Source organism: Ambystoma mexicanum, chromosome 5q (assembly GCF_040938575.1).
Source record: "Ambystoma mexicanum isolate Mex_15411 chromosome 5q, UKY_AmexF1_1, whole genome shotgun sequence".
Lineage (NCBI taxonomy): Eukaryota > Metazoa > Chordata > Amphibia > Caudata > Ambystomatidae > Ambystoma > Ambystoma mexicanum.
The window spans coordinates 381,538,654-381,554,136 of record NC_090933.1 but is presented as its reverse complement, the minus strand read 5'-3'; positions in this window follow the sequence as shown (position 1 = coordinate 381,554,136).

The window sequence follows — 15,483 nt, the reverse complement described above, 5'->3', positions numbered from 1 at the left end:
GGAAGAATGGATGGAATTGTTATACACAAATTCTGCTGCTCCCAAAACTTCCAACCAAGATTCCTGATGTTGGGCAATTAGACAGCGTAACTATTGTTCCGTAGTGGCATTCGCCCTTTCTGTCTGTCCATCAGTTTCAGGGTGATAAACTGTAGAATAACGTCCATCAATACCCAAGGCAGTGACGAGATGGCACCAGAAACGGGAGGTGAACTGTGACCCTCGATCAGTGATAATGATTTCTGGTAGGCCAAATCGACGAAACACGTGATGTAAGAACAAGTCCGCTAGGACCGGGGCAGAGGGTAGACCTTGACAAAGTATAAACAAGGCCATTTTAGAAAAGTAGTCCATGACAACCCATATGGTATCACAACCTCTGACAAGAGGTAATTCAATCACAAAGTCCATAGATATCATAGCCCAAGTTTTCTTTGGAACAGGCATGGGTTGCATTAATCCCATAGGCTTGGACGTAGTGCCTTTGCACTGGGCACACATTGCGCAGATTTTGATGTATTCTGACACATCCTTAGTTATAGTAGGCCAAAATGCCCATCGTTTCAGTTGTTCGAGAGTCTTGCACCTACCAGGATGTGCTGCCATTAAGGCCTCATGACACCACTGGAGGGCAATAGGCGGGTCTCGGGTGTAGGGAGGTAAAGTCGCCCTTGTACATATGGCAAAGGATGGAGGACTTCCATATTATAGTCATGGAGTTCAGGAGGGTTTGTAGCCACCCAACTTTGAATTAGGCCTTTCAAGGATGAATCAAGAGTACAAGAACAAATGACATGAGATGACTGTAAAACCTTCCCTTGCCAGGTAGGCGCCTGTCCATCTCTGTTCAATCTAGACAAGGCATCCGCCTTGGAATGCAAACTTCCGGGACGGTAGATGATTTGGAAGTTATACATTGAGAAGAACTCATGCCAACGTGCATGACGGGCAGTAGTGCAGGGTACAGATTTGAGAGCAAGAAGATTACGGTGGTCAGTATAAACCTGTACTGGAACAGCAGTGCCCAACAGATGATGTCTCCACACCAAGAAAGCATCATGTATTGCTAGCAGCTCACGTTCAGTGATAGTGTAGTTCATCTCATTCTTAGTGAGTTTTCTTGAATGATAGGCCACTGGATGAAGAAGACCTGTGTCTTCACATAACTGGGAAAGAATAGCCCCGACAGCTTGATCAGAGGCATCGGCTTCTACAACAAACGGGCGTGATTGGTCAGGGTGCTGGAGAACCGGGGCTGATGTAAAAGCGGATTTAAGCGTGTCAAATGCTTCTTGAGCCTGATCAGTCCACATAAAATGATTCTTGGAGCTAGTCAGAGTTGTCAAAGGAGCTGCGATAACAGAAAAGGAACAGATGAACCGCCTGTAGAAATTTGCAAACCCTAAAAAGGATTGAAGAGATTTCACAGATGATGGAACAGGCCAATCCAATATCGCTCTCACCTTAGTATTGCTCATTTTGACACCCGCACTGGTGATGTCGTAGCCCAAGAACTCCACCTGATCAGCGTGAAATACACACTTTTCCAATTTAGCATAGAGATTGTTTTCACGCAATCTCTGTAAAGCAATGGAGACGTGCTGAACATGTTCTTTGTAGGTAGGGGAATAAATGTGAATATCGTCAAGATAGACAACCATGCAATGGTCCAGTAAATCCTTGAATACATCATTGATGAAATACTGGAATGTATCTGGGGCGTTACATAAGCCAAATGGTATGACCAAATACTCAAAAAGACCGTATTTAGTTTTGAAGGCCGTCTTCCATTCGTCACCTTCTCTGATTCTCACCAAATTATAGGCTCCCTTTAAGTCCAGCTTGGTGAAAAACTTGGAGGAACCAAGTTGACCCAACAGGACGGAAATCAAGGGAATGGGATACTGATTCCAGACTGTGATAGCGTTCAGTTCTCTGTAATCAATACAGGGACGTAAGTCTCCCTCTTTTTTGGGGACAAAAAAAAGGGGTGATTCTGCTGGAGACCTGGAAGGACGAATGAATCCCGTACTTAGTGCCTGATCCAAATACTCTTTGAGAATGATATCCTCCTTTTGTGTAAGTGAATAGATCCTGCCAGAAGGAATATTGGCCTCTGCCTATAACTCAATTGGGCAATCATAGGGACGATGCATGGGTAGCTTTTCTGCCGTCTTTTTATAAAAATCATCCCTAAAAGAATCATATTCCTTAGGAAGGATTACAGTAATGAAAGCTCCAATAGTTGAGGCTGCATCCAGGATCATGGAACTGGGATTCCTTTGTTCAGCCATAGATGTATGACAAGACTTATGACAATAAACTGAGGTAAACTCCACTGACAGTGACACCCAAGCAATGACAGGGTTATGTTTCGTTAACCAAGGAAGACCCAGTATAAGCTTAAATTGTGGAGCAGAAATGACGTCAAAATGGATGACCTCGGAATGCCTGGCACCAAATGATAATACAAGATCAATGGTTTCTTCAGTCACCAGGCCAGAGATCAGAGAAGTACCGTCCACAGCATTAACTAATTCTGGCATCTTCTTTGAAAGCATTGGAATGGAATGATCAAGAACGAATTGGGCGTCCACATAGTTTCCTGTGGCACCTGAATCAAGAATGAGCTCAACAGACCAGGGTTCCTCTGATGGATAGGACAAGGTAGCCAAAACCGAGAAGGGAACCAAGGCTCTGGGGTCCATGACAACCTGACTCGACAAAGGGACCCCGTCTATTGTCGAGCTTTGGCGTTTCCCGCCTTCTTAGGCTTCTTGGGACAAAGTTTCAGAAAGTGTTCTGATGACCCACAGTAGAAGCATAAATGATTGGTCCTTCGAAGCTCCCTTTCTGAGGGGGTAAGTGGGCCTCTAATGGCACTGATTTTCATTTGTTCTGATGTTGAGACAGAGGTTAACACAGGAGGAACATACAGCTAGGATTGTTCTCTGCTCGCCTTTTCGTTCTGCCTTTCGAGCGTCTATTTGCAATACAGGGTCAACCAGTTCTGGAAGCCAGTAAGCACGACCGGTACCGTTGCTAAGACGTCCTTCATGCTTTCCGAAAGGCCTATATAGAGCAAAGCTGCTTTCTTTTCATCTGGCCAGTCGGTTTCTGCGACTAGCTGATTGACCCTTGCCAGATAATCCAAAAGCGAAGATTCTCTTTGTTGCAAGGAAAGCAGTTCCAGATCCGTAGCCTGTGACTTATATCTTGTATCAAAGACACATGTCATGGCCATAATCAATGCTTCACTGTCATAAAGTAGTGGACTACTTTGTTCCAGTAGGGGATTTGCCCATACTTCAGCAGTGCCACCTAGGTTGGACAACCTAGGTTGGACAAAACAAAAGCTGCCTTTGTGGTAGCATCTGGAAAGGATGTGGGCCTACACAAGAGGTGTAAGTGACACTGATTGATGAAGGTTCGAAAGGTCTTAGGATCCCCTAGGAACTTTTCTGGAGGGGCCAACGGAAATTGTGCTGCCATGTAGACAGGGCCTGACTCACTTCTAGATTGAGCCCTTCCTGCAGCAGCTTCCGAACTGGAGTTTGATGTCCCAGTCCCTGACTGCAAGCCAGCATGTAACTCATTGATACGACGTTGAGTAGCATCATGTGCTGCTGTCATGTCGGCCCTGAGGTCAGCCACCACTTGGGATAAAGCCGCCAAATGATCAGCAGCTTCTTCTATTTATAAGGCTTCTGAATATGTTAGGCCCAAGGGCTAAACTCAGAAGTGGTGGCTTGATACGTCGTGAAGCAATTGAGTCTTTCTGACAATATACCCCTCAAGAGTACAAAAGGACAGATTGCGGTGAGTATTGCCCGAAAATATTTGGTACACCTTGGTACCCACACAGCTGTGTGCAAAAGAAAAAAACAAGGATTAATGAACAGTTCAAGGCAATGAGGAAACTAGGCGAGATCAGGAACTGTTACTCACAAGTAAGAATGAGAGATGTGACAAAGGTTTTCCAAGCTAAGATGATGAGGACCCTGGGAATACAAGAGGTAGCATTTACTGAGGGTAAACAAGGTAGAGAAGAACAAAGAACCAAACAGTAGCTTGCTTACCAATAGGAGGATGTTAGGTGTCTTGGAGTGTTTCTGAAGAAAGGATTGCGGCAATAGAGGTGGAATTCCAGGAGCACAAAAGTCTTGTTAACTATTCCCGCCGGCACGAGGACGCCTAAACAAAGTATTTGATCTGTGCCCCGTTGCGCTTATGACCCCTGAGTTCTTTAAAGTCTTTGGGAAGGAGAAGAAGTGAAGATGTGATGAACCGATGATTATTCCAGATTCGTGATGATCCAGTAAAGGTGTGCAGTCCAAGAAGCGTTCCGAGTTGGCAGCAGGCAGGCGAAGTGAAGCGGCTTAAAGCGAGTGCAGTCCAGTAAGCGTTCCGAGTCGGCAACAGGTAGGCTAAGTGTAGTGGGCTTAAGCGAATGCAGTCCAGTAAGCGTTTTGAGTCGGCAACAAGCAGGGTAAGTGTAGCGGGCAAAAGCGGATGCAGTCCGGTAAGCGTTCCGAGTTGTCAACGGGCACGTGAAGTGTAGAGGGCTTAAGCGAGAGCAGTCCAGCAAGCGTTCCGAGTCAGCAACAAGCAGGGTTAGTGTAGTGGGCTAAAGCGGATGCAGTCCGGTAAGCGTTCCGAGTTGGCAACAGGCAAGTGAAGTGTAGAAGGCTTAAGCGGGAACAGTCCAGTAAACTTTCCGAGTCGACAGCAGGCAAACCAGTTTAAGCAAAATCAGGGAACGAAGCAAGGAAAGTCAAAATACAGACCAGAGAATCAAAAACCAGGAAAACAAGGTGACAACAAGACAAAGAGCTTTTCAGAATAAATTCATAAGCAGCGCCGTGCAGAGTGGGCGGGGTTTATATAACGAACAGCTGACTGCACGCATAATGCTCTGCCGTAATCTTGAAGGCATACGTGTATGCAATGGAAGCCAATGTTTCCATGGCAACCCATAACGTTCTCTGAAGGAAAGCGTGCTTCTGGATGAACAGGTTTTCTGAGGGTTTAGTTTGAGTACCAATTCTTAGGAATACAGGCAGAATTGCTGGGGGCACGGGAATGTTTCCTCTTGTGTGTACCTGGTTCAAGGCATGAAGAAGAGGAACCGAACGGAACCCTGACAGTAGGGATACAAAAAAAGTATGCAGAGTCAGTCTGCAATGAGAGGTGTTGTGTGCAGCAGGTAGAGGAGACTTTCGATGTGTTTGAGAGAGTGAAGTGTAAGGTGTTGGGATTGAGAGAGTGGTACCAATTTTCTTTTTTTAATGTTGTAGTTTAATTATAAACTTTTTCATTTGTAAGAAGAGACTTGAGAAAGATCGGACATAGATGAGTCTCAGTCACTTAAGTTTGTTAAGTTCCAAGATGGTTTGAAGAAATAGACTAATTGTGTAGGTGTATTTGATCTTTTGGCCACTAAGTAGCACAGACCATATTTCCTCTGTGCCCATTTGGTGCGGTGAAAATTCAAAGAAGGCACTGATTTGTTCCCAATGAGTCGAGAGTGACTGGCATCCATCACAAGGTGGAACAGGGTTTCAGGTATAGTTTGAACTTTGCAGAATCGACAATAATGATCCGTGAAGGGTATCTGTCTAGCAATAGCGATATTTGATCTTGTAGGTATCATGTTCAGACGTATTCTCGGGAATCTTGTTCTGATGGTCGGGTCTGGAAACAGTGAGAGATAATTGGGTAGTTCATGGATTGTTTGAATGTCTGTAGTACACTGGAGGTTCTGTTGATAAGTAGTCTTTGCGTAAAAGTTTGATTTGTGCATGTTGAGGACGCAGCGTTAGAAGTTCCTCTGATATGTCCTTGTTGCCCATCTCTTGTTTAAGGTTCTGTTTCCAATCTTGGAGCACTGTGTTGCTAAAGGTGTTTGGGTGAAGCCTCAGGATTTGTATGGCTGGAGTTTTCTGGTCAGTCAGTATTTTATGAAATATGTCCAGTCTCTTCCAGAGTACAATAGATGCCAATGATTGGGTTGCCATTTCATATCTTATTCTTGGCATCGGATATGATGGTGCCAGAGGTAAAATTTTGCGCCAGAAGATTTTCTCGTATTTCATCCAATTGATTGACTTTGCATTAAGCATTGCTTCTGTGTGATAGGTGATAATAGGGACGAATTTGTGTCTGTAGTGAGCTACGATGGGCTTAAAAGACGATTTTCCGTATTTGTGATGTATGAAACATCCTTGTGCTAATGATTGTGATTTCTGTTCGATTTTGTCTAGTCATTGTTCTTCTGATTTGGACTGGTTTATCGGAACTCCAAGGTATTTAAAGCTGGTAACAGTTTCCAGTGGTATCCCATTTAGAATAAAAGTAGCTTGTTTTTCTTTCTTGAATGGGATCTTGGCCTACGTCATTATCTTGGTTTTTGCGATGTTAATAGCCAATTCATTTGTAGTCATGTATCTGCTTAGTGATGTCAAGGTCGTTTGGAGTCCTGATATGGTCTTATCAAAGAGGATGATATCATCGGCATATAGCATGATGGGAACTGGGGGGAATTTATCTTTGGTGGATTTGTTAGAGTGCTGAGTATATGCTCTTCAATGTCAGCAGTAAAAAGGTTTTATAGGGTTGCCGCAAGTGGGCATCCTTGTTTTAGGCCGTTTGACGTATCGATAGAGTTTGTGGTTGCACCTTCTTTCGATAATCTGACCTTGATTGTTGTTTTAGACTATAGGAGTTTAATTGGCTCTAGGATATTTGTTGGGCATTACCATGTTTTCAATTTGGGCCAACGTTTTTCTCTAAATATGGCGTTAAATGCCATGTGTAGGTCTATGAAGGCAGTATGTACGGTGGTATATTTTTTGATGGCCTCGTGTTTGATTAAGTTTATCAGTATCAGATTGATGTTGGTTCCCACATTGGGGGTGAAACCAGTTTGTCTGGCAGAGAACCTGCCAGTATCTGTTGCCCAGGTTATTAGATGTTTTAGAAGGATTGACGCAAACAATTTTCCAAGAGGGTCGAGGAGAGCGATGGGGCGGAAGTTCGCTGGGCCATCTCGGGTGCCTTGTTTGTGTATAGTAACAATTGTGGCAGTCCTCCATCAGTTAGGAATTTGATTGAGGGCATTGGTCAAGGTTAAAAGTTTCCACATAAACATTGCCCACGCAGGAGGGTCTTCTTTGATGGCTGCGTTGGAAGTGCCATTTGGTCCTGGTGGTCTTGAGGCGTTTACATATTTTATCAACAGCATGAAGTCATCATAATGTGCGTTTACCTGCCATTTTGTTGCGTTGAGAGTAGTTTTGTCGGATTCTTGTGTTGGTCGGGCTTTGTAGATGTTTGAGAAGTGAAGGGTCCAGGTTTCTTGTGATACGTTGGCCGTCAGTTTGTGTTGATTCTGAGAGTTATTATTTGGTAAATTCCAGGGACCAGTTTGAGTATTTTTGCTTTATTTTTTTGCTGTTGCAATGTTTTCTACTGATTTGATTTTGTTCAGTTGGCGTAGAGATTTCGTTAGAAGTTTTTTCCTTTCCGCTGTTTCTTGGTTATATGTATACTGATGCTGTTTCAAGGGTCTAGTGCCGTTTGATTTTTGAAAAGGTATTAAGATCCATTGATAGTTAAGTTTATCCTCATCTTTTAGAGTAGAATTTTGAAAGGTGTTTGGGAATGCAGACATCACTTGCTTGGGAATGCGTAATCCAGTTGATGTGCTGGTCAGTTCAAGAGCACATTGTGGTGTGGATTTGGTTTATCGCGTTGGCCGCAGCCATGTATGATTAGTTGGTTGTGATTGCTTTTGTCGGAAAGCACTGTGTGTACTTTCGATATTAATCCATGTAAATGTTGAGATAGGAAGATATAGTCAATTATCGCACTTGAATTTCCTCTAGACCATGTCGGGATCATTTGGTTTGAGTTGTCAGTGGCATGGTCGAGTAGAACAAGGTTATGTGCGGTTATTTCTTTCATCCACTTTCTGGCTTGTATGGATAGTTTTGATCAGTTTAAGAGTGTGCCATCTTGATATGGATATTTAAGTCTCCATGGATTATAATTTCAATTGACCGATGGTTGGCAGCAAGTCTGTCAATTGATAGGAAGGCCCCATCAATAAATGTTTTGTTCGCAATGGCCACTGGATTCCAGTAAAGGTTCAGTATTGCAATTACGGTTCCATCTTTTTTGGGAGATGGGTTCTCCTGAGTCGTTGCAAGTATTCCTGTAGTTGTTATTGTTGTGATTTGTGTCCAAGAGTTAATATTTTCAATGCTCATTGCAGTCCATTGTGAATTGATCTTGATCAGAGTTAGGAGACCAGATGCCTTGGTTTTTCACTATTGCTGGATTCAGAAAAGTGAGGAATCCCTCACAGGCGGGTGTTGCACAAAGCCAGGTTTCATGTAAGCAAATGATTTGATAGTTGTCGAATTCCTGTGAGGGATTGATGAAGAGAGGGGAGTTTCCTCTAGTATTCCACGAACATAACGACCATGTGACATCTGGTTTGATTAATGGTTATGACCCAATGGTTGTAGAGTTATCTGCATATGATGTTTTCGTGTCATAGTTCCTTCTGAATGGCTGCTCAAGTCTGATGGACTGTTCCGCTTGGATCTGGTTGGGAACTGAATTTGGTTGATATCTCGAAATGCTGTGAGAGCTGGATAATGGGTTTCTGGGTTGGGATGTTAACGAAGGGTAACTTTCAGATCTAGTTAGTCTGGGATTTCGTGTGTTAGCTGTGGTGCTGTCTGTAATGGACCAGCAGTTGAAGCCCAGCTTTCTAAGTTGAGTGCGCATTGCCAGTATCAGTTCTAGGTTAGTTGGGTCCCGTAGCTCTATGTAGATTTTATCTAGGTGGATGTCATCTTTAAAGGTTACCAAGTTGATGTCTCCTGTAGAGATCTGGGCTAGCTGTGGTATAGCGTGAAAAAGTCATAGAACGTTTGTTCTATTTAGGATAAGTGGGTCTGATCTGTTAAAGATGTTTTCAATACAAATTGCATGAGGTTTTTTTTGTTGTAAGGGATTAATGAAAGAGAGAAAAGTGCAGCTATCCTCCGTGTGGCTGCAGGTTGGAAGCTCAAGTGTATCATTTGAGATTTCATCGTAGGTTGCGGAGGCTGTTGTATCTCTTGTTACGTCCCTCAAGGATACATCCAAAATATCTTCATAGTTGTCCAGTTCCGGAGGAGGAGTTTCGGAACAGTATTCATCTATGATTATGAAGCTTGAGGCAGTTGTAGGTTGTGAAGGAGAGGGTGTATCTGCCATTTGTGGATCTTCATGGGTGGTCAGATTGAGAAGATCTTCAGCAATCAGTGTGATATCTTGAGGCAATGTACTCACAGCATTCTTTCCAGAAATGAATTTCGCTTGCGTTTGTTGGTTTAGGTTGTGGGCTGAAGCAAGCACATTTTTTAGGTTTCCTTTTGAAGGGGCCTTGGGACCATCAGAATTTTTGACAGTGTAGAGAAAGGCTCTTGATCCTGTTTGCTTCTTGTTCTGTTTTTTCAAAGTTACTGGTTTGTTATCAGATGGTTTCTTCCCTTGCGAGAAGATTTGGTACGAGTCTGCGGAAGGGTTGGTCGAGGGAGTGTAAGTTCTTGGTTGAACAATGGAGAAGTTTTTGATGGTTTCTTTTGGAGGGCAATGTAGGGTGGGCAGAATCTGGGTTGCCAATTCTTGTGCCAGATGTGGAATCAAATGGGCTGGTGTGGCTTGCTCAATAATTTGGGGTGGATGTAATAATAGTTGGTGTTGGTGATGTCCCTTCAGGAGAGAGAGTACTTCAGATGTTAGCTGGGATTTTTCTTGTCGATCACCTCTTGCAATTTCAGACAATCTTTGCTGCCAGCGGTTGGATTGTTCTGCTTCTGTAGTCAGCTGAGTTTCAATGGTAGTGATGACATTTTCTGTGTAGGTTTGTTTGGCATGAATCATGGCTAATAGAGTGGCTTCATCACGAATATTGTCTTTCATGTTTTCTTGGAGTTTAAGAAAGGGTATCATTGATTGTGACAATACTGAGATCAGTATGTTTTGCAGATCCTGCATGGTAGTGGGTATCCTCGGATTATTGTGGTCATCACAGCAAAAGCCTTCCTGTGTTGTGTTTGTATTTTTGTCTTGGGAAGATTTTGGAGGTGGCGGAAGTTGGTGGTTTTTGGTCATTATATCCAGAGTATGATAGGATTCATCTGAATCGTAAGTAAAATGAGTCATCGGTGGTTGTGTCACAGGAATGGAGTTTTGTTGCTCATTTTAAAGTGCACCTTTAGAGGTTTATGGTGATTTATTGGCTTTATGCAAGGCGTAGAGGTTAGATTCGGTGGTTGTTTACCAGTTAAAGTGCTAAATAGTTCCTTTCTTTTATCCACATTCGTCATGATTGATTCAATTCAGTGATGTCCACCGAGAGTCTAGCGACCTTGGCTGCTTTTATGGTTGGTTCAATTTCCAACAGTTGTGAGATTTTGAGGGATTTGTGACTTTGTAACCAAGATAGTTTTGTTAGCCTTGCCTTTTCTCTCTTTGTTATTGCAATTACTGAGGTTGGTGTCTGATGGGAGCTATTGTTGAGATTGGTTTCTTTTTGTTGGCTTCCTGAAGATCTTGATATGACTTTTCTCAGTGTTTGTATGCTGAGAGCGTTAGACGTGAATAAGGAGGATTCCTGAATGGCGGTACCAGCGTGAGTCTCTGGTGTCTTCTCTGAGGCTCGAGAAGTCGGTTGAAGGGACTCTGGTTCGTCCAGTTTAAGAGCAGGTTGTACGCAAATTGTAAGAGCTGATGGGTCAACATGGGAAGTTTGTTGATTTGTTTGAGGATAAAGCGCAGGTCGGTGGATTGGGTCTGGGAAATGTGAATCTGTGAGTGTGTTTGGCTTGGATTGGTGCATTTCTCGTCAGAGTATGACCAACCTGAGCCAGGAGAAATTGTTTGTCCGGACTCAGGTTGGTAGATCTTCTGTGCTGTGGGAGGGGCAGTGGATAAGTCAGTTGAAGTGGGGGAATCTTGGTGTTTGGGTTGGTTAAGCTCAAGCTTTTGTGTAGGATGTTCTGCGGCACCTTTTTGTTTGGATGGTCTCATCAGCGACTGTTCCAATGTTAGTTGTGAAGAGTCAGTTTGCGATGTGGCGGTGGTGCCTTGTTTGCATCGTAGTCTTGTCTTAGGGCCACCAAGGTTGGGGTGTTTGGTTTGGCGATTTGTTGACATTGTGGCAAAAATGAGGTAGATTGAATTGACAAGTGTTGTTTTTTCACAATATGCTGTCAGGTATATGTGCAGGCTCTTTTCCGGTGCTTCAGAGGTAGGTTTGCAGAAACTTGTGCCACTAGTCAGGCTTGGTCGCCCCTTCCTTTGGCGGTAGTGAGACAGCGGGCGTCACCTATTAGAAGGAATCACTTGAGTGTATTGTCAGGGTATGGAAATGAGGTTGTCCTTGTTCTGGGTGAGACAGACTGTGGTGTGGCACCGGCACTTTCGTTGTCTCGTGAGGTTTGAAGAAAGGTGTGTTTGCTGTTAGAGTGTTGGCTGGATCCAAGGGTCGAATCCTTTCGGTCTCCTGCCAATCTTTTCGGTGAGAGTTCGGTATCTGTTGAGGTCTGAAGAGTTTATCTAAGATGTTGGCTGGTCTCCAACCAAGTTGCGTAGTGGTTCCACAGAGCGTGAGGAGATTGGCAGGATCCAAGGGTCAAACCCTTTCGGTCTCCTGTCAATCTTTCCAGTGAGGAGCCAGGAAGTATAGTAATACTGTGCTCTTTGTTGTGGATATTGGGTAATTCCAAAGATCGCATCCTTTCAGTCTTTTGCCGACTTGTCGTGCAGCTGCACGAAGTTGAGATGACTAGGAGGATCCAAGGGTGATGCCCTTTCGGTCTCCTGCCAGTCTTTACAATAGAAGTTGAGTAAGTGTTATGGGACAGTGCTCTTTGTTGTAGGTGTTTGGGTGAGCCTGAAGTTAGGCCCTTTCAGGCTCATGGTGGATTATGGCACAGTTGAGGGGGGATCAGGGCAATAGTGCAATCCAAGTGACATGCCGCCACAGTCTCGTATCAGGTCTCTGGAAGTGAATCAGCAGGGTTCAGGATGTTGCTCTTTCAATCGCCCGTTTGATCTGAGGATGGGGTTGAGTTCCGTTGAGTATGAAGGGCAGGGAGCAAACAGGCATCACTATGAAGGACGGTGGTTTTAGACGAGTCACGTTCCTGAAGCGCTGTCGCAAGGAGGAAGGCGAGCTGGGTCGGTGTAAGCCAGCGGGGAGCAGCTATCAAGGTTTTGGTGAAGGCATTCCGTGGAGGCGCGGATGCGCCGCAGCCAAAGAGAACAGAGGAGATGGGAGAGCCGGCGGGGAGGCAGTTAGGAGGAACAGGTAAGGGAGTTGAATTGCAGATAAAACAACGCCTGCCAAAGCGCCGTACTCACTGAAGGGTAGGTCAAGGAGGAGCGGTTGTAGCAGCAGGGTCCTCGATACTTGTAGTGGACGCTTGTAGTGGTTGCATTGAGTGCCGGGCGGCAGGAGTAGAAGTACCTCGAGAGGCCAGCTGGTGTAAACCGCGGGTTCTGCGGGTGGGGGTGTGTCCTTGTGGAGCGCGAGATGAGCTGGCAAGACCTGGCAGGAGCAGAAGGGCTTTCAAGTTAAATCTGCCGCTGTCTGCCGGTGTTGCCCAAACACAGTGCCAGGAGGTGGGAGCCAGTTGGGGTAGTTGGGGCAAGGGCCGCCGGGGCACTGCAGTCAAGAGAGATTAGGGACGCAGTAACATCGCTGTATATATCACAAGAGGCAGCAAGCAAAGGATCGGGGAGCGGCGCCGCAGAGCCTGCAGAGCCTGCAGAGCCCAAAGACCAAAAGACTGTGCAGCCGACTCCGCGGCCCGCTCCGCGGGATGCTGGGTATTTCAGGAAACTGTTAATAGCAGTAGAAATGGGACTGAGAAGGAGTCTCAGTAACAGGAATCCACAGAAAGAGCAAAAGAGAACCTTCTCTAGCAGTCTCACAAAAGACTCTGCAGCCGACTTCTCCGGCAGTTTGCATGTAAAATAGTGATTGATGGTTATTTTGTAGAGAGAGCAAGAGCATGTTTGAGAATAGGCAAGACAGAAAGAGGAATGAGACAGAGAGAGAGAGAGAGAGAGAGAGAGAGGGGGGGGCGGGAGTGAGATGAGGAAGGGCAGGCTTAGTGTGGGGATGACAGGGAGCAGGAGAGAGTTGGAGAATAGTGACCAGAGGAGGGATAGTGATAGGATCAGATGACTGATAGTATAAAGGGGAGAGATCAGTAGGGTGAAGGCAGGAGAAAGAATAGAGGGAAAGAGAAGACCAGGAGACGGAGTGAAGAGAGAGAGGAGACAGGCAAAAGTGAAGACATCTTTCAGAGATGGCTAACTGGAGGAAGTGTGCTGGGGAGAACGGACTACCCCATTAGTTCACTTATATGGTGGAGTTCATGAGCAGCCCATTACACTGACATGAAATGGCGGAGTGGAGTGAAAATCAGGGGTGTTGCTAGGTCTGGAAAAGATCTGGGGCTACACTAATTGCAGGACTGCTGGGTGGGACTCGGGGCTAGCTAACCTTTTGGATCTAGCCTCCGAGCCTCTATCCAGGGCTGCAAGCAAAAGACTCGGGGCTATAGCTCCTTCCCTCAGACGAGTCTAGTGAAAATGATAGTCATGCTCATGCACCCCATAACAGACTTTGGAAAGAGTTTTTAACATAGGTGGCAGAGGACGAGACATGGAATAAGTGTTATTTGTGGTGAGGATGATACAGAAGCAAAAAGAAACAAGGTGTTGAGGAGCCAAAGTATAGGGAGAAAACCCAAAGAACTAAGCCATAGATCGCTGGAGATATGATAAAGCCATTAAACAGAGCAGATTTGAAACTATTGAAACAGTAGGTAGAGCAATCCAGTAGCCCAGTCCTGCAAGCCAAAGGGAACCGAGCAAGAACAAGTGAAAGGTGAGAGAATTAGTGCATCCTGGTACATACAGTACTAAAGTAAAGAGTCTTCACCACTTGAAATGCAGAGCACAGAAGTTAATTCAAGACCGAGCTTGAGAGTCAGAGACAGATTTGGTCATGCAGGGATATGCAGTGCTATGTCCAAAAGTAAAGACACATGAACATGTGAAACACTGGGAGCTTACGTCCAGGCCAGGTTTGCCAAATGGGCAGAACAAAAGGATTGATGGATTCTGGAAAACGAAGCACAATTTAAGTCTCAATTTAATTGGCAGTATACGTCATGCATACCAGGAAACAATGCCAATTCTAAATCCACTATTCATTGAATAACACAATCTGGTGCACAGTGGTACACAAATCTAGTGTTAGTCTAAAAAGTTAAGAGAATACAATGAGATGCATGCTGGGATCCGAAATCCATTCCCAGTCTATGATTCATTGAGAGAATACGTGAGGTAGGATGAGAAACAAAGAACATTCCAAAGTCTAATAGTAAACGCATAATCGGAGTATAATTGGAGGCATGCCGACACACCACGTTTATCAGGAGCCTGATCAAGTAAACTACTGATGAGACCTGCAAAGACTCAAGAATCACAGGAAGAATGCTGAGTAAGGGTTACAAGGACAACTGTTCCCAAGAGAGCTGCAAAGACTCAAGAATCATAGGAAGAATGCTGAGTAAGGGTTACACGGACAGCGGTTCCCAAGAGACCTGCAAAGACTTAAGAACCACAGGAAGAATGCTGAGTAAGGGTTACAAGGACGGCGGTTCCCAAGAGACCTGCAAAGACCTAAGAACCACAGGGAGAATGCTGAGCAAGGGTTACAAGGACAGCTGTTCCCAAGAGACCTGCAAAGACTCAAGAATCATAGGAAGAATGCTGAATAAGGGTTACATGGACGGCGGTTCCCAAGAGACCTGCAAAGACTTAAGAACCACAGGAAGAATGCTGAATAAGGGTTACAAGGACAGCTGTTCCCAAGAGACCTGCAAAGACTCAAGAATCATAGGAAGAATGCTGAGTAAGGGTTACCAGGACAGCAGTTCCCAAGTCCTGTTAGAGGCCGAAGAGGACTAAAATATTGGACTAGTCTGTGAGAGACTGAATAAGGAGCACTGGTTCCACATCAAAGCTGTCACAATTACCTATGAATTCATGATAAAACTTCACATAACATTGGTTTCACGACTGAAAGCCTATAGAATCACAGGGCAAAGGTGTCACTGGGAGCCATCCAGAAATTTGGAAAGACAATTCATCATGGATTACAAAATCCTGGATAACTGAGCCTGAGAAAGAGCCAAGCAATGCCAGCTGGGGTGAAGCGGTGGCCATTGCAAAAGAATAACCAGATCTTTGAAAGCTCCTTTGAAAGAAAGCGTAATCAACCCAACTGCAGACGAAGATACAAATAACTGCGAGTCCAGTGATGCCATTTAGGGGTCACCAGAGGTTGCAACTGCGACCTCTGCGGTCTCCCTTGTGACCTCTGTCGTCTCCCTTGCGGCCTCT